The sequence below is a fragment of the Dama dama genome, chromosome 23, assembly GCF_033118175.1.
Source record: "Dama dama isolate Ldn47 chromosome 23, ASM3311817v1, whole genome shotgun sequence".
NCBI lineage: Eukaryota > Metazoa > Chordata > Mammalia > Artiodactyla > Cervidae > Dama > Dama dama.
Window position 1 is genome coordinate 24,098,231 of NC_083703.1, and position 26,489 is coordinate 24,124,719.

Sequence of the window (26,489 nt, forward strand, 5' to 3'; positions counted from 1 at the left end):
GGAAAATCTATGAACTGATGATGAGTTTACATTAATTGATTTTCAGATATTGAACCTTTTATAAGTTTCTGGATCCAGTGTGCTATATTTTGAGAATTTTTATATCCATATTCACATGAAACACTAGTCTGTAGTTTTCTGCTCATGTCTTTGGTTTGCTGTTAGGGTAATAGCGGCTTATAAAATCCTTTGGGAAGTATTCCCCCTCTTTTATATTTGGGAAGATTTGTGAAGTTTTGGTATTAATTCTTCTTTAAATGTTTGGTAGAATTCAGCAGTGAAGCCATATGGGCCTGGGCTTTTCTTTGTGAATAGTTTTTTTTTTTTTTTTAATTACTGATTCAGTCTCTTCAATTGTTATAGGTCTGTTTTGCTTTTCTATTTCTTCTTTGATTCAGTTCTAGTAGTTTATGTCTTTCTAGGAATTTGTCCATTTCATTGATAGCTATTAGAGAAATAGGTATCCAGTCTCTAGGCCTACATTTCACAGTATTCCTCTACAGTCCTTTTTATTTCTATCAGTTTAGTAGTGCTGTCTCTTTCCATTTTGATTCTGTTAATTTGAGTCCTTTCTTTCTTTCTTTCTTTTTTGGTCAATCTAGTTAAATGACTGTCAGTCTTATTAATATTTTCCAAGGATTCATTGACTTTTCTCTACTTTTCCAGTCTCTAGTCTATTTCACTCATTTCTGGTCTATTTTTTCTTTTTTCTTATTTCTTTCCTTCTGCTTGCTTTAAGTATAGGTTGTTGTTTTCCCAGTGTTTAAAAGTGGTAGTTTAAATTATTGGTTTGAGATCTTTCTTCTTTCTTAGTAAAGACATTTATACATTTCTGTGAACTTCATTAGCTGCATTCCTTAAAACCAGGTGTACTGTGTCTTCACTTTCATTTATCTTTGGGAATTTTGATTCCCCTTGTGATTTCTTCTCTTACTTTTGGCTGGGCCACGTGGCTTGCAGGACCCTCCCTGACCAGGGATTGAACCCAGGACCCCAGAAGTGAAAGCTCAGGGTCCTAGCCACTGGACTGCAGGGGATTCCGTCTTTGATTAATTTGTTGTTTAGTAGTCTGTGGCTTAATTTAGACATATTTATTGCTTTTCCCTATTTTTTCCCTGCTACTGATTTCCAATCTCATTCCTTTGGGATCAGAGAGTATATTTTATATTACTTCTGTCCTTTTAAACTTATTGAAGTTATTTGATCACTGAGCACATTGTCTGTCTTGGAATATGTTTCACATTTACTGGAAGAATGTATTTTCTGTTGTTGTTGGATAAAGTGTTATACAGATGTCTGTTAGGTCTACCTGATTTATCTTATCATTCAAATCTTACTTGTTGATCTTCTGTCTAGTTTGTTTTCTCCATTACTGAAGGAAGGGGGCACGGAAGTTTCCAACTATTATTGTTGAATCACCTGTTTTTGTTTTCATTTCTCAGTTTTTGCTAAATGTATTTTGGTGCTCTATTAGATGCACATGCTTGTAACTTATATTTTCTTGGATTGGCCTTTTAATTATTATAAAATGTTCTTTATCTGTACAAGTATTTCTTGTTTTGAAGTATATTTTAGTATAGCCACTCCAGCTTTATTAAGGTTGCTATTTGCATGATATTTTTTCCTTCCTTTTTCCTTCATTTTATTTCTCTCTGTGACTCTAAAGTGTGTCTCCTGTAGACTACACAGGGATGAATCATGACTTTTTAATCCTCTCTGAAAAACTCTCTTTTGACTGGATTATTTAATCCATTTACACTTAATGTTATTATTGATATAGTTGAATTTAACTTTTAATGTCTTTTTTTGTTCCTCTATTATTGCTTTCTTTTGCATAAGTGAATGTTTTCTAATGTAGCTTTTTTTTTTTTTTTACTGTACTTTATTGAGTTTTTTTTTTTTAAGAGGTTGCTCTAGGGTTTACCATATACATCTTAACTTATGACAGCTTCAGATTTATACTGCCTTAATTCAGGGATATATAGAAACATTACTGCTATATAGCTTTGTTCTCTTTACCCCTGTACTGTAGTATGTCCATTATATAAACTGTATCTATTCATGTTAGAAATCCAGTAACACTTTTAAAATTACTACTTCACCTTCTGTAGTGGTTTACTCAGCCCATACAGCCTTGCTGCCCCTCACATCCTTTGTGCTGTTGTTGGTAAAGATATTACACAAATATTACCTTTCTATATGTTATAGGCCTGAGAGTAACATGTAGCTATTATTTACAACTGCTTTCTAAATCAGTTAAGGAGAAAACATATATTTATACTGTCTTTTAAAATTACCTAATTACCTTTCCTGGTGCTCTTTTTCATGTGGATTCAAATTACCACCTGGGGTTACTTGCTTTCAGACTGAAGAACTTCAGTTTTTATTTATATTGAAAAGTTTTTTTGCTTTTTTTTTTTTTTGGATAAATAGTTTTGCTGGTCGGCAAGTTTTTCTTGAGTACTCTGAATATGTTATTCCACTGCATCCTGGCCTTCATGGTTTATGTTGAGAAGAAGGCTGTTAATCTTACGGGGAGGGGTTTCCCTTCTAAGTCACAAGTCATTTCTTCCTTGCTGCCTTCAAAATTTTCTCCTTATTTTGACTCCTTGCATTTTTATTATGATGCATCTTTTGTTGACATTCTTGAACTTATCCTACTCAGAATTACTGAGTTTCCTGATGTATTTAGGTTAGCATTTTTCAGTAAACTTTGAAAGTTTTCACCCACACACTCTTTGGACTTTTTCCCCTCCTTTCTCTCCTGACTCCCATTATGCATATGTTGGTGTTTTCTCTGAGGCTCTGTTCACTGTTCTTTTGTTTTCCCCTCTGTCCCTCAGCTTGAATTTCTCTATTGATCTATCTTCAAGTTTGCTAATTCTTTCCTGTCAGTTTAAATCTACTGTGGAGTGTATCTCTAGTGAATTTTTGGAATTGTAATTATTATACTTGAATCTCCATTGGTTCTTTTATTATTTTTAAAAATAATTTCTATCTCACACATTTAAAATTGTTATTTTGAGGTCTTTTTCTGTGAAATCATATCTTTGGTCACCCTTTTTTTTTAAGTGTTTATTTATTTGGCTGTGCCAAGTCTTAATTGCAGCATACAAGATCTTTAGTCTGTTAGTTGTGACATGTGAACTCTTAACTGCAGCATGTAGGATCTGACGTATAGTTCCCTGACCAAGGATTGACCCTGGCCCCCTGCCTTGGGAGCTCGAGAGTCTCAGCCCCTGGACAGTCAGGGAAGTCCCCTCTGGTTACTCTTCCAGGGCAGTTTCTCTTGCCTCTGTTCTAATACGTGGGTCATATTTTCCTGTCTTCAAGACTCATTATTTTTGTTCAAAACTGAACTTTCAGGTAATATATTGCAGCAATTCTGGTTAGTAATTTTCCCCTCACCACACCCTTCCCCCAATTAAGATTTGTTTTATTTGCATGTAATTTTAGTGGATGGCTAGATTATCTTAGTGAAGCCTATTGCCCTCTGCCCCTACAGCATTAGGCTCTGATGTTGTTCCTCGGATAGGTGTGGTATGATGCCCAGTCATCTTAGGATGCTAGTCTAGTAGTATTTGTAGGACTCTCTTCCTCTCTTTACCTGACTACAACCAGCTGTTAAACTCCATTAATTGCTGGCTGAAGCTCTGTTTTCTACAAAATGCATGAGGGCAGAAATTACTCCACAAAGAAATCAAATCAAATTGTGGTTCCTTTGAAGGGATGGTTTCTGAGGTCAATAGTTGGTATTTGTTACAACTCCAGAAAGACTCCTCCCAAAGAAGTTATTATCCATGCGCTGGTTTGAGAATACGTGGTTAGCTAACTCCTTGTACTGACAGAATTCTGAATACAGTATAGGTCTTCTTGATTTATGCTGGGGCTGTTGTTGTTCAGTCACCCAGTGTCCGACTCTTTGCGACCCCGTGGACTGCAGCACACTAGGCCTCTCCATCCCTCACCATCTCCCAAAGTTTGCCCAGTTTCATGTCCACTGCATCAGTGATGCCATCCAGCCATCTCCCTCTGACACCCTCTTCTCCTTCTGCCCTCAATCTTTCCCAGCATCAGGGACTTTTCCAGTGAGTTGGCTGTTCGCATCAGATGACCAAAATACTGGAGCTTCATCTTCAGCATCAGCCCTTCTGACAAGTATTCAGGGTTGATTTCCCTTAAGATTTACTGGTTTGATCTCTGTGCTGTCCAACAGACTTTCAGGAGCCTTCTCCAGCACTACAGTTTGAAGGCATCCATTCTTTGGTGTTCTGCCTTCTTTATGGTCCAGCTCTCACAACTGTACATGACCACTGGGAAAACCACAGCCTTGACTATACAGATCTTTGTCTGCAGAGTAATGTCTGCTTTTCAACACTGTCTGGGTTTGTCATTGTGTTCCTGCCAAGAAGCAATCACCTTCTGATTTCATGGCTGCAGTCACCGTCCACAGCCCAAGAAGAGGAAATCTTTCACTGCTTCCACCTTTTCCCCTTCTATTTGCTATGAAGTATGGGGCCGGATGCCATGATCTTTTTTTTTTTAATATTAGTTTTAAGTCAACTCTTTCACTCTCCTATTTCACCCTCATCAAGAGGCTCTTTAGTTCCTCTTCACTTTCTGCCATTAGAGTGGTATCATCCATATATCTGAGGTTGTTGATGTTTCTCCCACCTGTCTTGATTCCAGCTTGTAACTACTCCAGCCCAGCATTTCTGATGATGTGCTCAGCATACAGGGTGATGGCAGACAGCCCTGTCGTACTCCTTTCTCAGTCCTGAACCACCAGTTGTTCCATACAGCGTTCTAACTGTTGCTTCTTGACCCCCATACAGGTTTCTCAGGAGACACGTAAGATGGTCTGGTATTCCCATCTCTTAAGAGCTTTTTTCCACAATTTGTTATGATCCACACAGTCAAAGGCTTTAGTGGATCACGTTTTGTCAGAACTCTCTGCTATGACCCATCTGTCTTGGGTGGCCCTACACAGCATGGCTCATAGCTTCACTGAGTTGCACAAGCCCCTTTGCCACAACAAGACAGTGATCCGTGAAGGATACGTTGAAAATGTTTTTACTATACCTAACCTACTGAACATGAACACCAAAGCTTTTGGCCAGATGGTAAAGAAACTGCCTGCAATGTAGGAGACCCGGGTTTGATCCCTGGGTCAGAAAAATCCCCTGGAAAAGGGGCATGGCAACCCACTCCAGTATTCTTGCCTGGAGAACTCAGTGGACAGAGGAGCCTGGTGGGCTACAGTCCCTGGGGTCCCAAAGAATCAGACACTAACACTCCCCTTAAACATACTCTGAACACTTACATGAGCCTACAACTGGACAAAATCATCTAACACAAAGCCTGTTTTATAATAAAGTATTTTATATCTCATGTAATTTATTGAATACTGTACTGCAAGTGGTTGCAAGTGTATCAGTTGTTTACTCATAATCACGTCAATGCTACTAGCCAACATGATGGGGAGTACTGTACTGCATATCACCAGCCTGGGAAAAGACCAAAAGTCAAAATTCGAAGTATAGTCTCTACTGAAGGTCTATTGCTTTTGCACTATCATAAAACTGAAAAATAGTCAAGCTGAACCATTGTTAAGTCGGGGACTATGCATATATCACAATCTGGACTATCCATACCACACAAAACAAATAGCTACTATAACCTGAGTCTTTCAGATCCTCAGTTTTAAATAATGAAATGAATGGTAAATATCACTATAATCATTTTGGGGCCATACTCTTCTTCTACTTAAAAAGGCAATTTAAACATGTAAGAAAACAACTGGTCAACTTTCCAATTTTATGTGGTTCAACAATTATTTTAATATTTTATCCTCTTTGCCAAGAACATATCTCCTGGTGCCACAAAATGGTTGATCCTTTTTTTCCTGAGAATTTCTCTTCAATAGTTTTTGTTGAGAACATTTAAGTTCTTACTTAGCAAATTTTAATTATACAGTACCGTGTTATCAACTATAGTCACCATGTTATACGTTAAATCCTCAAACCTTATTCAACTTATAGTTGAAAGTTTATACCTTTGCACCAACCTCTCCTTATCTCCCCCATCTCCTAGTCCTGGCAGCTACTTTTCTGCAATTTTTCTATGAATCTTGACTTTTGACTGAATACTACTTCACTGTATGTGTGTGTATAAACACATTTTGTGCACACGTGCATCAGTTGAAGAACACTTTGTTTCTGTACACCGGCTATTGTGAATAATGTTGCTATGAAAATGGGAGTGCAGATGTCTTTGAGATAACAATTTTGTTTCCTTTGGATATATACCCAGAACTGGGATTGCTGGATCATATAGTAGTTCTGTTTTTAATTTCTTGAGGAACCTTCATACAGTTTTCCATAGTGGCTGTACAAGTTTACATTCTCACCAAAAGTCTACAAGAATTTTCTTTTCTCCACATCCTCACCAGCATATTATCACTCTTGTTTTTTTCATATAACAGGTTTTGAGGTGACCTTACTATATTTTTGATTTGCATCTCCTTGATGATTAATGATGTTGCACATCTTTTCATATTCTTGTTAGCCACTTATAGGTCTTTGGAAAAAGTGTCTATTGAGGACATTTGCCTATTTTAAAAATGAATTATTTGGGGTTTTTTGGTATTGTATTTCTATGAGATCCTTGTATATTTTGATGTTACTCCCTTATTGGATGTATGGCTTGCAGGAATTTTCTCCCATTCCATAGGTTTCATTTTTATTTTGTTGACAATTTCCTGTGTAGAAGCTTTTTAATTTTATGTAGTCCCACTTGTTTTTATTTTTGGTTTTGTTACCTTTGCTTTTGTTGTCAAATCCAAAAAATCAACATGAAGACTAATGTCAAGGGGCTTATTCCCTACATTTTCTTCTAGTTTTATGGTTTTGGGTCTCATGTTCAAGTCTGTCTATCTTGAGTTAGTTTTGTGTGTGGCATAAGACAGAAGCCTGGTTTCATCCTTTACATGTGACTGTCCAGTTTCCCAACACCATTTATTAAACAGACTATCCTTTTCTCATTGTATATTCTTGGCTTTGTCAAAAATTAGTTACCTGTATTAATAAAAATAAACCAGTGGCTTTATTTCTTTTAATAAATATTTTTTTATTGGAGTGCAAGTGCTTTACACTGTTGTCTTTCTGCTGTACAGCAAAGTGAATCAGCTGTATTACATACGTCCCTCCTCGCTGGGCTGTGCCGCCAGCCCCCGCCCACCATCCCAGCCATTTAGGTCATTGCAGAGCACTGGCCTGAGCTCCCTGTGCTATGCATTTACAGTAGCTTCCCACTGGCTACCTGTTTTACATATGGCAGTATACATGTGTAAAATCCTAACCTCCCAATCTGCCCCACCCTTCCTTCCCCCACTGTGTCCACACGCTTGTGCTCTATATCTGTGTCTCTATTTCTGCCCTGCAGATAGGTTCATCTGTACCATTTTTCTGGATTTCACATATATGTGTTATTATGCAATATTTGTTTTTCTCTTTCTGACTGACTTCACTCTGTATAACAGACTCTGGAGCCATCCACATCTCTGTAAATGACCCAATTTCATTCCTTTTTTTATGGCTGAGTAACATTCCATTACATACATGTACCATGTCTTCTTTATACCTTTATCTGTTGATGGACATTTAGGTTGCTTCCATCCCCTGGATATTGTAAACAGTGCTGCAGTGAACATTGTGGTACATGTGTGTTTTTGAATTATGGTTTTCTCAGGGTATATGCCCAGCAGTGGGATGGCTGGGTCATATGGTAGTTCTATATTAGGTCTTTTAAAGGAGCCTCCATATTGTTCTTCATAGAGGCTGTATCAATTTACATTCCCACCAACAGTGCAAGACGGTTCCCTTTTCTCCACACCACCCCCAGCATTTGCTGGTAGATTTTTTGATGGCCATTCTGAATAGCATGGTGATATGTCATTGTTGTTCTGATTTGCATTGCTCTGACAATTAGTGATGTAGAGCATCTTTTCATGTGCCTCTTGGCCATCTGTACTGTTTTTTTTTTTTTTTTTTAAGCAAACATCTATTTAGGTTTTTTGCCCATTTTTTTGATTAGGCTGTTTTAATATTGAGCTTCATGAGCTGTTTGTATATTTTGAAGATTAATCCTTTGTTAGTTGCTTCATTTGTAAATATTTTCTCTCATTCTGAGGGTTGTCTTTTCATCTTCTGTTTTCCTTTGCTGTGCAGAAGCTTTTTAGTTTAATTAGGTCCCATTTGTTTATTTTCATTACTCTAGGATATGCATCACAAAAAGATCTTGCTGTGATTTTCTCAGAGTGTTTTTCCTGTGTGTTCCTCTAAGAGTTTTATATAGTGTCTGGTCTTACATTTAGGTCTTTAATCCATCTTGAAGTTTTTTTTGTGTATGGTGTTAGGGAATGTTCTAATTTCATTCTTTTAAATGTAGTTGTCCAGTTTCCCCAGCACTGCTTATTGAAGAGATTATCTTTTCTTCTTTGTATATTCTTGCCTCCTTTGTCATAGATTAGGTCACCATAGGCATAGGGTTAGGGTAGGTGTGTGGGTTTATCTCTGTGCTGTCTATCCTGTACCATTGATCTATATTTCTGTCTTTGTGCCAGTCCCATACTCTTGATTACTGTAGCTTGTAGTCTGCAGTCAGGGAGCCTGATTCCTCCAGCTGTGTTTTCCTTTCTCAAGATAGCTTTGATTATTAGGGATCTTTCATGTTTTCATACTAATGTTAAAACTTTTTGTTCTAATTAGTAAACCAATGGGTTTATTTCTGGCCTCTCTATTATGTTTTTAATGCCAGTGCCATACTGTTCTGATTATTATCACTTTGCAATATAAGCTGAACTCAGAAATGTGATCCCTCCCGCTTTTTTTTTCCCCTCCAAGATTGCTTTGGCTATCTGGGATTTTCAGACTATTTCTTTTTCAGTGAAAAATGCCATTAGAATTTTGAGAGGTTTTATATTGGATCTGTAGATCACTTTAGGTGGTATGGACAATTTAACAGTGTTAAATTCTTCCAATCATGAATGTGGGCTTCCCAGGTGGTGCTAGTGGTAAAGTCAGGAGATGTAAGAGACATAGTTTGATCCCTGGGTTAGGAAGATCTCTGGAGGAAGGCACAGCAGTCCATTCCAGTGTTCCTTCCTGGAGAATCTCAAGGACAGAGGAACCTGGTGGGCTACAGGTCACGAAGAGTCAGACACAAATGAAGCAACTTAGCATGAAATGAATACAAAATATCTTTCCATTTATTTGTGTCTCCTTCAGTTTCTTCCATCAATGTCTTACAGTTTTCAGTGTATGGATCTTTCATCTTCTTGGTTAAATTTATAACTAGCACTTTATTCTTTTTGATGCTCTTGTATATGGAATTGTTAATTGCTATTTTTGATAGTTTGTTGGTTGGTGTACAGAGTTACAACTAATTTTTGTATAGTGATTTTGTTGCCTATGATTTTACTGAAATAGTTTATTAACAGTTTTTAGATGGCATCTTTAGGGTTTTCCATATGTAATATCATGTCATCTGAAAATAGAGATGACATTGGAAGTGACTTGGTTTTCACTAAATCCATTTCTCTCTGATCTAGATGACTTTGATAACATGAGTGCCAGTTTAGTCATGAGTGTTTAGTATTACTTCACTAGCATATTCTAGAATGCGTTTTCCAGTATTCATTCTGCTTTTATATCACATACAATTATATTAGATATGGTCTCTGTCTTAATGTAGATGTGTGGCTTTTTTCTAGCTTCCTTTTGGGAGAAGACCTATATTCCTACACAGGTGCATATAGACAAGGCTTCTCTTCTTCCTCAGTATGAGAAAAAATAATATTGTGGGCTACTGGCTTAAGTGGGCTTTTGGATAACACTGTCCACGTGTGTATTAAGTTACCTGGATTGTAGAATTGTAGGTAAATGTGTTTCACCATGGTCTGATTCCAAGCAGAAAATACTTTATAATCCTGTTTCTTCATGTAGTTACACCTAAAGTTATCTTTAAATTTCTTATGAAACAGGGGCTTTATAATCAATTCTGGGATATATGGGTTTAGGCTGGAGTGAATGAAAAAAACCTAAAATAGGTTTCATTCCTTCCAGTGAAAATACTGATGAAAGTAACAGAAAATTAAATTAACAAAATGAAAATTATATTCCATAGGGTACAGTTAGAGTCAGTGAACAGTTACATAGTGGCACATTTCTACTCAATATACAGAAGAATTTTCCAATTTTCTGAGCTATACAAAGTATATTACTCATATTTCTGGCATCCTCAGATAACTTGGAAAATAAATATTGGCTATTAGTGATAACCTCAAGTTATATGTTTCAAATTCTGGCTGACTTAGTGACATTTTAAGTATTCTAATAATAAAAATTATGTAACTGTGAGGTTCATTCCAGTTGGCCCTCAAGTAAACACTGATTTGAACTGCACAGGTTTGAACCACTTATAAGTGGCTTTTCTCCAATAAAATGTACTAAAGTACTATACAGCTCACAGTTGGCTGAATCTGAGGAGGCAGAACTGTGGATACAGAGGGCTGACTGCAAAGTTATATGTGGATTTTCAACTGTGGGGGCATTGGTATGTCTGTCATGCTGTTCAAGGAGCAACTGTATTTTCATTTGGTTGTATTTAATTTTGGCCAACTTTTTGCTGAATCTATCACTCGTTATAATCAGGAACTATTGTAATTTCAAATAAAAGGGCACTCTGTTACCTGAACATAAAATAAACCACCTGAAAAATGTTTCCAACTGGTAGAAAGCAGTGCTGTTCATTCTTATTATTTCTCCAATGTCTTTAAAATTTTCTCTGGATTCTCTGTCTGGATAGAAAATACAAGAAATAATAATAGTGTTCATCTTAATCATTAAGAAAGAGGGCCTTTCATTAACTTCCTGATTACATCTATAAGTAATGTAGATGGCCCATTTACTCAGAGAATATACTAATGTCGACAGACAGTAGTATAGTTTTGCAAATATTTTTAGTCTTACCAGCAAGATATGTAACAACCCAACATATGTTCACCCACTTTCCTCTTTTTTAAATGAGGAAATTTTTAGCACAAGGAAGCAGTTTTAAATTGCATTAACACTTACTAGCATCTGCCTAAGGGTCACTCACTATCTATTGACTTGCTGTATCTCTGAGCTATACATAAGACAGAGTTAAGCAAAAAATTCATGATAATAAAATAAATCCCCACCATAAACTATGATGCTATCACCAGACCATAGATTATACTGTGAAAAACCAGTGCCCTTCATGAATAAAACATCCATGGTATTCAAAGTGGATGTCATTGTAACTAGTAAATTGGATCTAGACTTGAAAGTGGATCTGTCCTTTTGGTAAGATATAAGGTTCTGATGAGTGAGTAGAAATTACAAACTCAGTACATTAGTAATAGAGGACACTAAATAAGATCCAGGGAAAAACAAAAGACTGGTAAATGGGAGTCTATATAGAAAATGTTTCATGTAGTCTGCAAATATGCTTTGCTTGAATGAATCACCAAGGAAGAGGAACAGTGTTCAGTGAGAGCTTAATGAGATGCTGAATATTTCTGTGGTTCAAGTAGTCAAAGGAAAGCAACCACTTCTAGAGCTCTGTGGAATTATAGCCCCATGGATTGGCCAGTATCTTGGGACATGAAATACTTAGCTCTCAAATTTGTCTCCCTGTCACCCAGAACCTCAGAAAACCAAAATATTTCACTTTGAAGATAATATCTGATCTAGGCACAACAAACAAATAGTGCTGCGTACATACAGGGTTAAAAATAAAGTCTTTGCTAAACCAAGATGATGGTGTAGCTTAAATAAGAGTCAGACAATCTGGGTTCTAGTCCCAGGTTGCCGTTAACTAGCTTTGTGGCCTTGAACTTTTATCTCTTTCTGTAACTCACATCTGTGATGTAATTATTATGGAGATTTACAATTGTGTAATGGTTCATAATAACAAAGTATTTTCATAATGCTCTCATATGTCACCCCCCAGCTGCCCTGTGAAATTCAGATGATAGACAAGGAAACTGAAGCTCAGGGTGATATGGGGACCTACAGAATCACACAGCCCATAAATGGTGGTGGTAGGACACCAAAGCCAGGTTTTCTTTTAAATTCTGTTCTCTTCCCACTTCTTTATCCATAAAAGAGTGCACGAATGATTTCTTTTTAGATCAAATATTCTGTGATTTACTAGATATGACATTATTTATTTATTTTATGGCCACACCATGTAGCTTGTGGAATCTTAGTTCCCCAACCAGGGACTGAACTCGGGCCCTCTGCAGTGAGAGTGCAGAGTTCTAACCACTGGACCAAGAGGGAATTCCCTAGATGTGATATTCTTTTTTTTTTTCCCCACATTTATTTTTATTAGATGGAGGCTAATTACTTTACATTATTGTAGTGGTTTTTGCCATACATTGACATGAATCAGCCATGGATTTACATGTGTTCCCCATCCCGATCCCCACTCCTGCCTCCCTTTCTATCCCATCCCTCTGGGTCTTCCCAGTGCACCAGCCCTGAGCACTTGTCTCATGCATCCAACCTGGGCTGGTGATCTGTTTCACCCTTGATAGTATACTTGTTTCAATGCTGTTCTCTCTGAACATCCCACCCTCGCCTTCTCCCAAGGAGTCTAAAAGTCTGTTCTGTACATCTGTGTCTCTGTTTTGCATATAGGGTTATCGTTACCATCTTTTTAAATTCCATATATATGCGTTAGTATACTGTATTGGTCTTTATTTTTCTGGCTTACTTCACTCTGCATAATGGGCTCCAGTTTCATCCATCTCATTAGAACTGATTCAAATGAATTCTTTTTAATGGCTGAGTAATATTCCATAGTGTATATGTACCACAGCTTTCTTATCCATTCATCTGCTGATGGGCATCTAGGTTGCTTCCATGTCCTGGCTATTATAAACAATGCTGCGATGAACATTGGGGTGCACGTGTCTCTTTCAGATCTGGTTTCCTCAGTGTGTATGCCCAGCAGTGGGATTGCTGGGTCATATGGCAGTTCTATTTCCAGTTTTTTAAGAACTCTCCACACTGTTCTCCATAGCGGCTGTACTAGTTTGCATTCCCACCAACAGTGTAAGAGGGTTCCCTTTTCTCCACACCCTCTCCAGTATTTATTGCTCGCAGACTTTTGGATAGCAGTCATCCTGATTGGCATGTAATGGTACCTCACTGTGGTTTTGATTAGCATTTCTCTGATAATGAGTGATGTTGAGCATCTTTTCATGTGTTTGTTAGCCATCTGTATGTCTTCTTTGGAGAAATGTCTGTTTAGAACTTTGGCCCATTTTTTGATTGGGTCATTTATTTTTCTGGAATTGAGCTGCAGGAGTTGCTTCTATATTTTTGAGATTAATCCTTTGTCTGTTTCTTCATTTGCTATTATTTTCTCCCATTCTGAAGGCTGTCTTTTCACCTTGCTTATAGTTTCCTTTGTTGTGCAAAAGCTTTTAAGTTTCATTAGGTCCCATTTGTTTAGTTTTGCTTTTATTTCCAATATTATGGGAGGTGGGTCATAGAGGATCTTGCTGTGGTTTATGTCAGAGAGTGTTTTGCCTATGTTCTCTAGGAGTTTTATAGTTTCTGGTCTTTTTTTTTTTTTTTTTAAATTAAATTTTATTTTTTTATTAGTTGGAGGCTAATTACTTCACAACATTTCAGTGGGTTTTGTCATACATTGATATGAATCAGCCATAGATTTACACGTATTCCCCATCCCGATCCCCCCTCCCACCTCCCTCTCCACCCAATTCCTCTGGGTCTTCCCAGTGCACCAGGCCCGAGCACTTGTCTCATGCATCCCACCTGGGCTGGTGATCTGTTTCACCATAGATAATATACATGCTGTTCTCTCGAAACATCCCACCCTCACCTTCTCCCACAGAGTTCAAAAGTCTGTTCTGTATTTCTGTGTCTCTTTTTCTGTTTTGCATATAGGGTTATTGTTACCATCTTTCTAAATTCCATATATATGTGTTAGTATGCTGTAATGTTCTTTATCTTTCTGGCTTACTTCACTCTGTATAATGGGCTCCAGTTTCATCCATCTCATTAGGACTGATTCAAATGAATTCTTTTTAACGGCTGAGTAATATTCCATGGTGTATATGTACCACAGCTTCCTTATCCATTCATCTGCTGATGGGCATCTAGGTTGCTTCCATGTCCTGGCTATTATAAACAGTGCTGCGATGAACATTGGGGTGCACGTGTCTCTTTCAGATCTGGTTTCCTCAGTGTGTATGCCCAGCAGTGGGATTACTGGGTCATATGGCAGTTCTATTTCCAGTTTTTTAAGAACTCTCCACACTGTTCTCCATAGCGGCTGTACTAGTTTGCATTCCCACCAACAGTGTAAGAGGGTTCCCTTTTCTCCACACCCTCTCCAGCATTTATTGCTTGTAGACTTTAGGATAGCAGCCATCCTGACTGGTGTGTAATGGTACCTCATTGTGGTTTTGATTAGCATTTCTCTGATAATGAGTGATGTTGAGCATCTTTTCATGTGTTTGTTAGCCATCTGTATGTCTTCTTTGGAGAAATGTCTGTTTAGTTCTTTGGCCCATTTTTTTGATTGGGTCATTTATTTTTCTGGAATTGAGCTGCAGGAGTTGCTTGTATATTTTTGAGATTAATCCTTTGTCTGTTTCTTCATTTGCTATTATTTTCTCCCAATCTGAGGGCTGTCTTTTCACCTTACTTATAGTTTCCTTTGTAGTGCAAAAGCTCTTAAGTTTCATTAGGTCCCATTTGTTTAGTTTTGCTTTTATTTCCAATATTCTGGGAGGTGGGTCATGGAGGATCTTGCTGTGATTTATGTCGGAGAGTGTTTTGCCTATGTTCTCCTCTAGGAGTTTTATAGTTTCTGGTCTTACATTTAGATCTTTAATCCATTTTGAGTTTATTTTTGTGTATGGTGTTAGAAAGTGTTCTAGTTTCATTCTTTTACAAGTGGTTGACCAGTTTTCCCAGCACCACTTGTTAAAGAGGTTGTCTTTTTTCCATTGTATATCCTTGCCTCCTTTGTCAAAGATAAGGTGTGCATAGGTTCGTGGATTTATCTCTGGGCTTTCTATTCTGTTCCATTGATCTATATTTCTGTCTTTGTGCCAGTACCATACTGTCTTGATGACTGTGGCTTTGTAGTAGAGTCTGAAGTCAGGCAGGTTGATTCCTCCAGTTCCATTCTTCTTTCTCAAGATTACTTTGGCTATTCGAGGTTTTTTGTATTTCCATACAAATTGTGAAATTCTTTGTTCTAGTTCTGTGAAAAATACCGTTGGTAGCTTGATAGGGATTGCATTGAATCTATAGATTGCTTTGGGTAGTATACTCATTTTCACAATATTGATTCTTCCAATCCATGAACATGGTATATTTCTCCATCTATTTGTGTCCTCTTTGATTTCTTTCATCAGTGTTTTAGAGTTTTCTATGTGTAGGTCTTTTGTTTCTTTAGGTAGATATACTCTGAAGTATTTTATTCTTTTTGTTGCAATGGTGAATGGTATTGTTTCCTTAATTTCTCTTTCTGTTTTCTCATTGTTAGTGTATAGGAATGCAAGGGATTTCTGTGTGTTTTAATTTTACACCCTGCAACTTTACTATATTCATTGAATAGCTCTAGTAATTTTCTGGTAGAGTCTTTAGGGTTTTCTATGTAGAGGATCATGTCATCTGCAAACAGTGAGAGTTTCACTTCTTCTTTTCCTATTTGGATTCCTTTTATTTCTTTTTCTGCTCTGATTGCTGTGGCCAGAACTTCCAAAACTATGTTGAATAGTAGTGGTGAGAGTGGGCACCCTTGTCTTGTTCCTGATTTTAGGGGAAATGCTTTCAATTTTTCACCATTGAGGATAATGTTTCCTGTGGGTTTGTCATATATAGCTTTTATTGTGTTTAGGTATGTTCTTTCTCTTCCTGCTTTCTGGAGAGTTTTTATCATAAATGGATGTTGAATTTTGTCAAAGGCTTTTTCTGCATCTATTGAGATAATCATATGGTTTTTATCTTTCAATTTGTTAATGTGGTGTATTACATTGATTGATTTGCGGATATTAAAGAATCCTTGCATTCCTGGGATAAAGCCCACTTGGTCATGATGTATGATCTTTTTAGTATGTTGTTGGATTCTGTTTGCTAGAATTTTGTTAAGGATTTTTGCATCTATGTTCATCAGTGATATTGGCCTGTAGTTTTCTTTTTTTGTGGCATCTTTGATTTTGGAATTAGGGTGATGGTGGCCTCATAGAATGAGTTTGGAAGTTTACCTTCTGCAATTTTCTGGAAGAGTTTGAGTAAGATAGGTGTTAGCTCTTCTCTAAATTTTTGGTAGAATTCAGCTGTGAAGACATCCGGTCCTGGACTTTTGTTAGATGTGATATTCTTAATGAAATAGCTTTCATTCAGTTGAATCACCAAAGATTTATTAAGTATTGCCTTGGCCTGTCACTGTACTGAGAACAGTGGTGTACAAATAACAGCGGTCCCCAAGCTTTTTGACCCCAGGGACAGGTTTTGCGGAAGATAATATTTCCATGGATGGGTTGGGGGATGGTTTTGGGATGGCTTAAGTGCATTACATTTATTGTACACTTTATTACTATTACATCAGATTATCAGGCTTTAGATCCAGGAGATTGGGGACTCCTGATATAAAAGATCTAGTGTTATCCACCTCAAGGAGCTTCCAATGTGGTTACTGCTTGCATATTTGTTGACAGATTTCAAATTAACTAGGAGTATTGCTTATAAGGAAGAAAATCATTGTTCATTGCTTTAAAAGTTTTTTACTTCAAAATCAGTGTTGGCTAAAGTAAGGAAAGTATTCGTGTTTTGTGTTAGTTGCTCAGTCATGCCCGACTCTTTGTGACCCCATGGACTGCAGACCACCAGGCTCCTCTGTCCATGAGATTTTCCAGGCAAGGATACTGGAGTGGGTTGCCGTTTCCTTCTCCAGGGGATCTTCCCAACCCAGGGATCGAACCCTTGTCTCCTGCACTGCAGGCAGTTTCAAGTAAGGAAAAGAACAATCGAAAACAGGCTTACGTATTGACAGTGTGGGAGTTTGGCCTCACCTCTCAAGAAAGCCAGGTCTGCACTGCTTTCCCTGAGTTACTGCCAAGCACCAACTAGGTGAATTTAGTAGATTCAGGACCTTTGTACTTTGATTACCCCGGTGTGTATCAGACACCTCTGGGTGATACCTGTCACCCTGCTGAAAGTGTACGCAGGCTGGTAAATACCTTGTTCATCTCCCTCCATTATTCTGTTTGCCCCACCTTAAGCTGTATCCTCTGTGGAGGAAGACCCAGATGAAAGAAGGACCAAATGAAAGGGGAGGACAGGGGTCTGACAGTAGTTATTCCTTTGCTAGAACAATCAAATCAGCCCTCAAGGCCCTTTGACAGGGAAATATACACAGCAAACATATTAATAGATGGCTCTAGAAATCCTCTGGTAAAGCTATCTTTGTTGAGGGGATGGTCTGGCAAGTGTTTCAATAGAGGCTGAAGGTTCCTACTGCCTTCCTGACCTAGAGATTCGCTGCCAGTACCTTACAGTTTTGATTACTGTGGCTTTATAACATTTTGAAAATAGGACATGTGATGTCTCCAAACTTCGTTCTCTCTCAACATTGTTTTGGCTACTTGGGATCTGTTGTGGTTCCATACAAATTTTAGGACTGTTTTTCTATTTCTGTAAATCAATAAAGCTTTTATAATAAAAATTAAGAAGAAGGAGGTAGACCTATATATATATTGACATGGAAAGATACTAAAAGTAAAATGTTTTGTTTTTAAATTTCTAAGTGTTTTTAAAATGAAGTTAATACTTATACATAACTTAAAAAAAAAGTTTACAACAAGGGCTTCTGATGGAAAACCATGTACCCTACACTCAAGAGGCAGGCATTTTTGTCCAGTTCTTTAAAAAAAATTTTTAATGAGCACTATTTTTTTAACCATTAAAAAAACTGAATTATAGTATGTTTACAATGTTGTGTTGGTTTTAGGTGTACAGCAAAGTGACCCAGTTATACATATTTTTTTCAGATTCCTTTCCATTATAGGTTATTACAAGATATTAAATATAGTTCCCTGTGCTATCCAGTAGGTCTTTATTTATTTTATACATAATTGTTTGTTAATCCCAAGCTCCTAATTTATCCCCCTCCCTCACTATTCCCTTTGGTAACCATGTGTTTGTTATCTATGTCTATTTGTTTTGTAAATAAGTTCATTTATACAATTTTTTAAGATTCCACATATAAGTGATATCATATGATATCTGTCTGACTTCACTCAATATGCTACTGTCTAGGTTCACCTATGTTTTTGCAAATGGCATTATTTGTCATTCTTTTTTATGGCTGAGTAATAGTCCGTTTGTGTACACATATCACATCTTTATTCATCTGTAAATGGACACTTAGATTGGTTCTGTGTCTTGGCTATCATAAATAGAGCTGCTATACAGTGGCAGTTTTCACCATGAGATACCATGGGTAAAATATCACCTTCAGGTGAGTTACAATGCTTTATTTCTTTTACCAGCTACCTATCACTGAATAAGAAATCACCCTAGAAATTATCTTAAAACAATAAATATTATTATTTTTAAAAACTAAATAAAAAAAAAAATAGTGCTGCTATGAACATTGGGATGCATGTATCTTTTTGAACTATAGTTTTTGTCTGTTCTGGATATATGGCCAGGAGTGGGATTGCAGGGTCATATGGCAGTTCTATTTTTAGTTTTTTTAAGGAACTGCCATATACTGTTCTCAAAGAAGAAGTTGTTCATCTCACAAAGAAGAACTAAAGAGCCTCTTGATGAAAGTGAAAGAGGAGAGTGAAAAAGTAGGCTTAAAACTCAACATTCAGAAAACTAAGATCACGGCATCCAGTCCCATCACTTCATGGCAAATAGATGGGGAAACAGTGGAAACAGTGTCAGACTTTATTTTCTTGGGCTCCAAAATCACTGCAGATGGTGACTGCAGCCATGAAATTAAAAGATGCTTGCTCCTTGGAAGAAAAGGTATGACAGACTTGGACAGCATATTCAAAAGCAGAGACATTACTTTGCCAACAAAGGTCTGTCTAGTCAAAGCTGTGGTTTTTCCAGTAGTCATGTATGGATGTGAAAGTTGAACTGTAAAGAAAGCTGAGCACTGAAGAATTGATGCTTTTGAACTGTGATGTTGGAAAAGACTCTTGAGAGTCCCTTGGACTGCAAGGAGATCCAACCAGTCCATCCTAAAGGTGGAAGGACTGAAGCTGAAACTCCAATATTTTGGCCACCTAATGCAAAGAACTGACTCATTTGAAAAGACCCTGATGCTGGGAACGATTGAAGGCGGGAGGAGAAGGGGACGTCAGAGGATGAGATGGTTGGATGGCATCACCGACCCGATGGACATGAGTTTGAGGAAACTCCGGGAGTTGGTGATGGACAGGGAGGCCTGGTGTGCTGCAGTCCATGGGGTCACAAAGAGTCGGACATGATTGAGCAACTGAACTGATACCGTTCTCCCTGCTGCTGCTGCTGCTAAGTTGCTTCAGTCGTGTCCGACTCTGTGCGACCCCATAGACTGCAGCCCACCAGGCTCCTCTGTCCATGGGATTTTCCAGGCAAGAGTACTGGAGTGGGGCGCCATTGCCTTCTCCAACTGTTCTCCCTAGCGGCTGTATAAATTTACATTCCCACCAACAGTGCAAGAGGGGTCCCTCTTCTTCACACCCTCTCCAGAATTATTTGTAGACTTTTTAATGATGACTATTCTCACTGGTGTGAGGTGATACCTCATTGTAGTTCTGATTCGCAGTTCTCTAATAGTGATACTGAGCATCTTTTCATGTGCCTATTGGTCATCTGTATGTTCACAGTACCGGTTACAAGTATACATACCCAACTAACATGCTTATTCAACCTGTATTTCCCACCTCTACCAATAACCCCTGGTTCAAACTACCACTATCTCTTGTGAGGACAACTGAAATAACCTCTTGCTTGGCCTACTTTCCTGCTCCCACAGTTGCCCTGCCACAGCATCTTCTCTATTTAGATCTTGCACTCTTTTGCTCAAACCTTTCCTGTCTCAGAGTAGAATTCAAAATTTTTACCTTGACCAGTGAGGTCCTGCATGGTCCTCCACTACCTTTTGGCCTCATCTTCTCTAAACCCCTCCTGCTCAGCCACACTGCCCTCCTTGCTGGGCTCTGCAAGCTCCAAACATGCTCCTGCAAGCACTGTTTCTTCCACCTGGAGCACTCATTCTCACACAACCTCACTCCCTCAGTTGCTTTGTGTCTCTGCTCAAATATTACCTCTGAGAGAGGACTTTCCTCAGAATTTCACTTGAACCTCTTACTCTGCTTTTTCTTCATGGACCTTGTCAATATCTTCAGTTTCTCTTTTACTCCATATATTCAGTTTCTTTCTGTCATGCTTCCCTGCCATTCTTTAGGGCAACTATCTCTGTCTGCATGGTTGCGGCTGTTGCTGGTCCAGCCCTGGAAGGGAAAGGGAGGAAGAGCTCCCAGGAACACAGGTTACTTCACTCACATTCCTCTGAGAAGAAATTGGTGACTGAGCCACTGCAGAGCTTAGAGCGCTGTGAAGTGCAGTGTTTCTGGGCAAATATGGGCCTGCCTTCTCTATTACTAGACAAGGAGAGGACATACTTGATGGACAGCTTGTGATTGTTTTCCACAATTGATTTAAAAAATTGAAAAACCATTTATAAAATATGTAAGATCTCACATAATTGCAATCTGGTAAACAATACTCACTATAAAGACAAATACTGCACTGTGATCATGTTTCTTGTGTCATTAAAATTATTAGTGAGTAATATAACTATTTAATTTTAATAATTAAAATAGGTGATAATTATTAGAGAATATTATCACTATCAGGTTCTTCTGCTGTTTCTATCATTCCGTTTGTTAGTACACAAGCAGACTGTGGTTTTTTAAGTTGCAGGCTTGTGGCTACTCTGTGCACCTGTGGCTACTTACTCCACTCAGGAAGGTTTATGGGCACCATTTTCCCAGTAGCATCTGCTCATTTTGTGTCTCCGTGCCACATTTTGGTAATTTTCACAATGTTTCAAACAATTTCATTATTATATTTGTTGTGGTGATCTTTCATGTTACTACTGTAGAAAAGATTATGATTCACTGAAGGCTCAGATGATAGGTTGCATTTTTTAGCAATAAATTATTTTTAGTTAAGGTATGTGCGTTTTTTGGATATACTACTATTGCACAGTTAACAGACAACAATATAATGTAAACATAACTTTCACATGCATTGGAAAACCAGAAAATTTGTATGGGTCACTTTACTGTGATATTTGCTTTATCTGGTGGCCTGAAATTGAGTCTGAGATATGGCTGATCTTAAATCTGGACTGTGGTTTTCTGTTTGTGGAGTTTCTAGTTGCTTTTTGTTCACACATATGAATTTCTGCAGCTGCTCTCACACAGTCTTTTGTTCTTTGGATCCAACATGGACTTCCTGCGCTCTTCACCCAGCCGTTATCACTGTAGGGACTCAGGATTTCTATTCACTAGGCCTGGTCCACTTTTTCGAGGGTTCTGTGTCTTCCTCTGTATTGATTTATCCCTCATTTCCTGGAGTGCCATCTCAGGAAACTTTCCAGAACGGGCAGAGTCCTCACCCTATGTATTTACCATCGGAACTGCTCTGTTCTAGATTCAGGACCGTTTCCGCTTGAGGGGTGAGGCCACTGTTCTCTGGTCTCTCGGCATCCAGTGCTGCTAAGTGCTCTGCTGTCACTCTGAACTGCTTTAATTTGGAGAGTTTTTCTCCTGAGAAGCTTTAAAGGTCTTTTTAGGTGGTCTCAGTGTTCATGAAGCTCCCCCAGGATCTTTTCCAGGTATTCTACCCCACTTTAGAAGGCTCTCACAAGTTGGTCTCAGGTGTTTGTTCGTTCCTTCATCCTGGAGAACTTGTCTCTTTTATTGAGTAATGCCCTCATGTCTGTTTTCTGTGTCTCTCTCACCGGAACTCCTTTTAATCAGATTTTGAGCTTTTGGACTGATTCCATGTATTTCTTCTCTTTTCTATAGTGTTTTAAAATTGTCTTTTTCTTCTGCTCTCAAGGGGATTTTCCTGATGATGGCTTTCAACCATTCTACTTCATTTATTTGGATACTTATTTTGTTCACAGCACACTTTTGTTTCTCTCGACTTTTTAGATGTTAGAAGGCAGGTATAACCCTACTTAAAGATATCCAATTAACAAAACACTAAGAATTCTTTTAGTGTAATAAAAAGTACTGTAATACTTTTACTGTGATACATAAATGTGAGAATCCTAAATAACAAATCAAATCCAGTTTATTAAAATAACATGATCAAGTAAAGTTTATCTTGGAAATACAAAGGGGGACCTTGGTAATATATTCAACCTTACTAGGTCATATGAGAAAAGTTATATGATCATGTCACGGGATGTTAAAAAAACTATTGTTAAGATTTCACTTCTTTTCCTGAACATAACTGTAATAAAATTTTATTATACAGTTCTAATTAGAACTGTAAGAATTAAAGTGAAGAAAATTTCCCTATCAGACTGATACTAGAATTGATCAGACATTGGGTTTTCCTACTAAAATGTTGAGCAAAAAGTCTAATCACTATTATTTGCAATATAATATTTCTTTGGAATTGTTAGCTAATACATTCAAAGATAACAAAAGATAAAATGGCAAAGCATCTGCAGAAGGTAAGATTATTCTTAAATCGTAATGAATTAACACAAGCTGTCTTCAAAATGAGGCCAATAAGGAGGTAAGTTATAGAAATAAGTGCACTAGCACTTTTCACTTACTTGATGAGCAGTGATGAAAAACAAAAAATTTTGTTTATGAGACTATGAGAAAGTGTCCTCTCTCACACCACCAGGGACATTGTATATTGTTACAGCTTCTCTGGAGGCCAATTTTAGAGTCACCAAAGGTTCTAAAAACATCCATATTCTTGAATCAAGCAGCTCTATTCCTAGGCATAGAAGCTAAGGAAATATATAAATGGAAAGATGAATGAATTAAAAAAAAAAAAAGACATCCCAATAAAATTGCAAAAAAAGAAAAACTTAGTGACAGTCAGTTGGGTGCTCCTTAATTATATTGAGACAACATGGGAGTTTGTATGTGTTTAGAACAATGATGTGGATCTTTGTTGCCATGGAAGAAGTCTAAGCCTGTGTTTCATAGCAAAGTGAAAAGGGCAGAATACAAACTAATACTGTTAAAATTATGTAGTTGTATGCCTGTATAAGAAGACTGAAGTCTGTAATGACATATAACAGATGTGTGTGACAGAAAGATTTGGTAGCACATTATTATCTGTTACTGTCAGATTGAAAATTTATTAGATTAGCTAGTGACTCATCTGGCAAGAAGAATGGAATAAACGACCCATTCCTTTCTAAAATTTAATATCTTTAAGGGTTGAGAGAGTGAAGGAGGGAGGAAGAGAAACACAGACAAGGCTGGTCATCAAGAGAACTTTTCACATACTTTATATGCGCAATGATGAGAAACAAAAAATGCTCTGTGTTTATGAGACTATGAGGACCTTTACAAGTTGTGTAGTAGTAGTTTGACTCTAAAAGTAACAGCAATAACATGTTTGCCAAAGTATGAGTTAAATTACTAAATTCTACTCTGGATAAATACATGGAAAGTTATTTGTTAAATTTGTAATTTGTTAAAAAATTAATGCAAAGTATATTTTAACTGAGATACATCTAAACTGAAACACCTACTTTGGAAGCCCTTATATATATATATACACTATATACTTAGTTCACTGATAAAAGTCTTACATGTTATTATGACAGTTGTTTCAAAAAATGTAAGTTCCCCCAACAAGTATCCTCTCTCTAGTTGTGGCTATAGAAAATAAAATCGGGAATTTTATTATACTCTCTCTTTTTCACCTGCATATGGGACAGTTATCTAACTACACACCTCTCATATTGGCACTAAGCTAATTACTAAAGTCTGTTTAAATCTATCTACCTATCTTTTGTTTTGCTGCCTACCTGAGCCTTTTCCAAGGAGGCAGAAAATCTCCAATCGGTCTGTTATCACAACCAGAATGCAAGAGATTATGGAGAGAAGCAGAATCAGTTTACATCCTTTTCAGGCAAGAGAAAAAGACACTACTTCACAAGCAAGAAATCTGAGGCTCCCCGACCTTAATTTAAAAAACCTGCAGCTAATAATCACATTAAAATTGGTTTTACATGCCAGACAGTTTTTTGTTTCCTCTGTTGTTTTTACAATTTGAGTGTCCTTTGTGGTTACCAAAATTATTTGCTGAAAGGCATATATTAATATTTAAAATATTTCATCTGTAATAAGGTTAAGTCTTATAGTTTAGGTATATTTGAGTTAAAATATATTTTGTATTTTTTTTAATAAAGCTAGTAACATTCCTTGTGTTTATCCAGATTAGAACCTAGCAATTTAACTAGTAATTATGACAATACTGAAAACTCCTTAATTGAGGAGCAAAATGAATTTTTCATTGTAATCTGTCAACCCAAATAAAGAACATATACATTCCACCATGGGTACACTCTAACCCCTCCCTAAAAAAGGTCAATTGTTTCTTGAAGGAAAGAGAGCTCTGCCTGAAGCTACACATTTAGCAAGAAAACAGGTCAAAGAACAGAGGAGCAGAGCTGAAGAGAATTGGTACAGGTGATCTGGTCAGTATGCAGAGGCTCCAGTGACAGCAAACTGAACTTGGTTTCTTTTCAACAGTCGAATACTTAATGAAAACAAATCTAATTAACACCATTAAGGCAAAATAAGTGATCTTCTAAAGGGTGGTTAGCTTTCACTTAACATTCTGCTAAAGGAACTGTATTAGCCAGACCCATTTCAGCTGTTCCAGTATAACTCGCTGTTCCACTAAATAAGTTGTCTTCAGACACTTCTCTTTTAGAGAGAGAGTGGCTTACAGTTTGTGTGTATGTTACTGAAATGAAACGTTCAATCCAGCTATGGAGATGATGCTCACAGAATGAAAATACAATGTGGGTCTATATTTGTGTATACTAAGAGAAAAGTTACCATGGTACTTTCGGTGCCCCAAAAGTTTAGGCTTTCTAAGTATTTATTTCCAAGATACTTTTGGTATTATGAAAATACAACTAAATACTTGGGAAAAAAAAATCTCAGTCATGTTTGCTCCTTCCATGATATAAGTAAAAAATATCTATTAATATTATAGCCATGGAATCATTCTCCCTTGGGTAAGCCTAAAAGAAAAAAAATTATGGGATGAATTTGCAAAAGTGTGAAAAGATGTCTTTATCTACACCAAGGCTGCTCTTTAGAATTCCCTTGATTTTCTAGATCTATGATACTAAACAGCCATTCCAAGGCTCTGTTAGTTACGTGTCATGTATATTAGCTTCTCCTGCAACCCCACTCCAGTATTCTTGCCTAAAAAATTCCATGGACAGAGGAGCCTGGCAGGCGTAGTGTCCGTGGTGTCTCAAAAAAGTTGGACATGACTTAGTGACTAAGCAACAACAATATTAACATTTAAACTTTCATCTCTCTCCTCTTGAGAATAAAGGCTAAGATTTTAATGACAGTACATTAAAATACTGCTCTACTTTTTATCTGCAGTTGGGCACTATTAAAAGTTAAAGGCAGTCCTCTCTTCAAAGGAGACACTTATCAGCCAATTGAACTGTAAGTTTTGGGGCCCTTTTAAACCAATGCCTGTTTTATAACTCTAAAAGTATTTTAGCAGCTTTTAATAACAGGAGTTATATAGAGGATCATAGTACTTAAAACATCAGTAACCATGGAACATCTTTAATCTGGTCAGATTACTGATAAGGCAAAGGCATTATTAACTTAATCTTTACAAACAACCTTACAACAACATAATAAAATGCATATACCCTAACATTCTTAGCTGAAGAGAAAAGCCATAAGGTTACCTTTTCTAGTCACTTAAGATAACTGGTCTTATCTTGAAAAAAGCAAAAAAGCAAAAAAACAAAAAAAAACCCCAAAAGTTATAAAGATAAAAGCACGGGCTGACTTACCACATGATCAGACTTTAACTCTTAAATCAAAATAATTAAAACATCTCATGAAAAATTTTAAGTTTTTTAAATGTGATTTTAAAAAGACCTACTATATGGTAGTGAAAACAATATACAATTTGAAATTCTCAAAGCAGCTCCTGTCCAAATAAAAAATGACAGGCAATCTTTTGTTTCTGAATTAAGAAGTGGAAAAGTTTACTGTGAAAAATAACATTTATGCAACAGGTGGGTTTTTGTTTTTTTGGTAGTTGTGCTTATTAATCATTTTGCAGGGTTTTAAAATTGTTCATTATCAAAAAAAG

General features: G+C 37.2%; 1 protein-coding gene and 1 long non-coding RNA gene across 2 annotated transcripts in view; both read right to left on the reverse strand.

Annotated features, from left to right (window-relative positions):
- The window catches only part of DNAJC1 (DnaJ heat shock protein family (Hsp40) member C1), a 185,606-nt gene that overhangs the window by 10,565 nt on the left and 148,552 nt on the right, over positions 1-26,489 (reverse strand). The gene's annotated exons all lie outside the window — the stretch shown is intronic.
- On the reverse strand, positions 1,860-26,134 carry LOC133044653 (uncharacterized). The gene is made up of 2 exons (XR_009690016.1): positions 22,936-26,134; positions 1,860-10,858 (listed from the first exon to the last, which is right to left on the reverse strand). It is a non-coding gene; the product is annotated as an uncharacterized LOC133044653 (long non-coding RNA).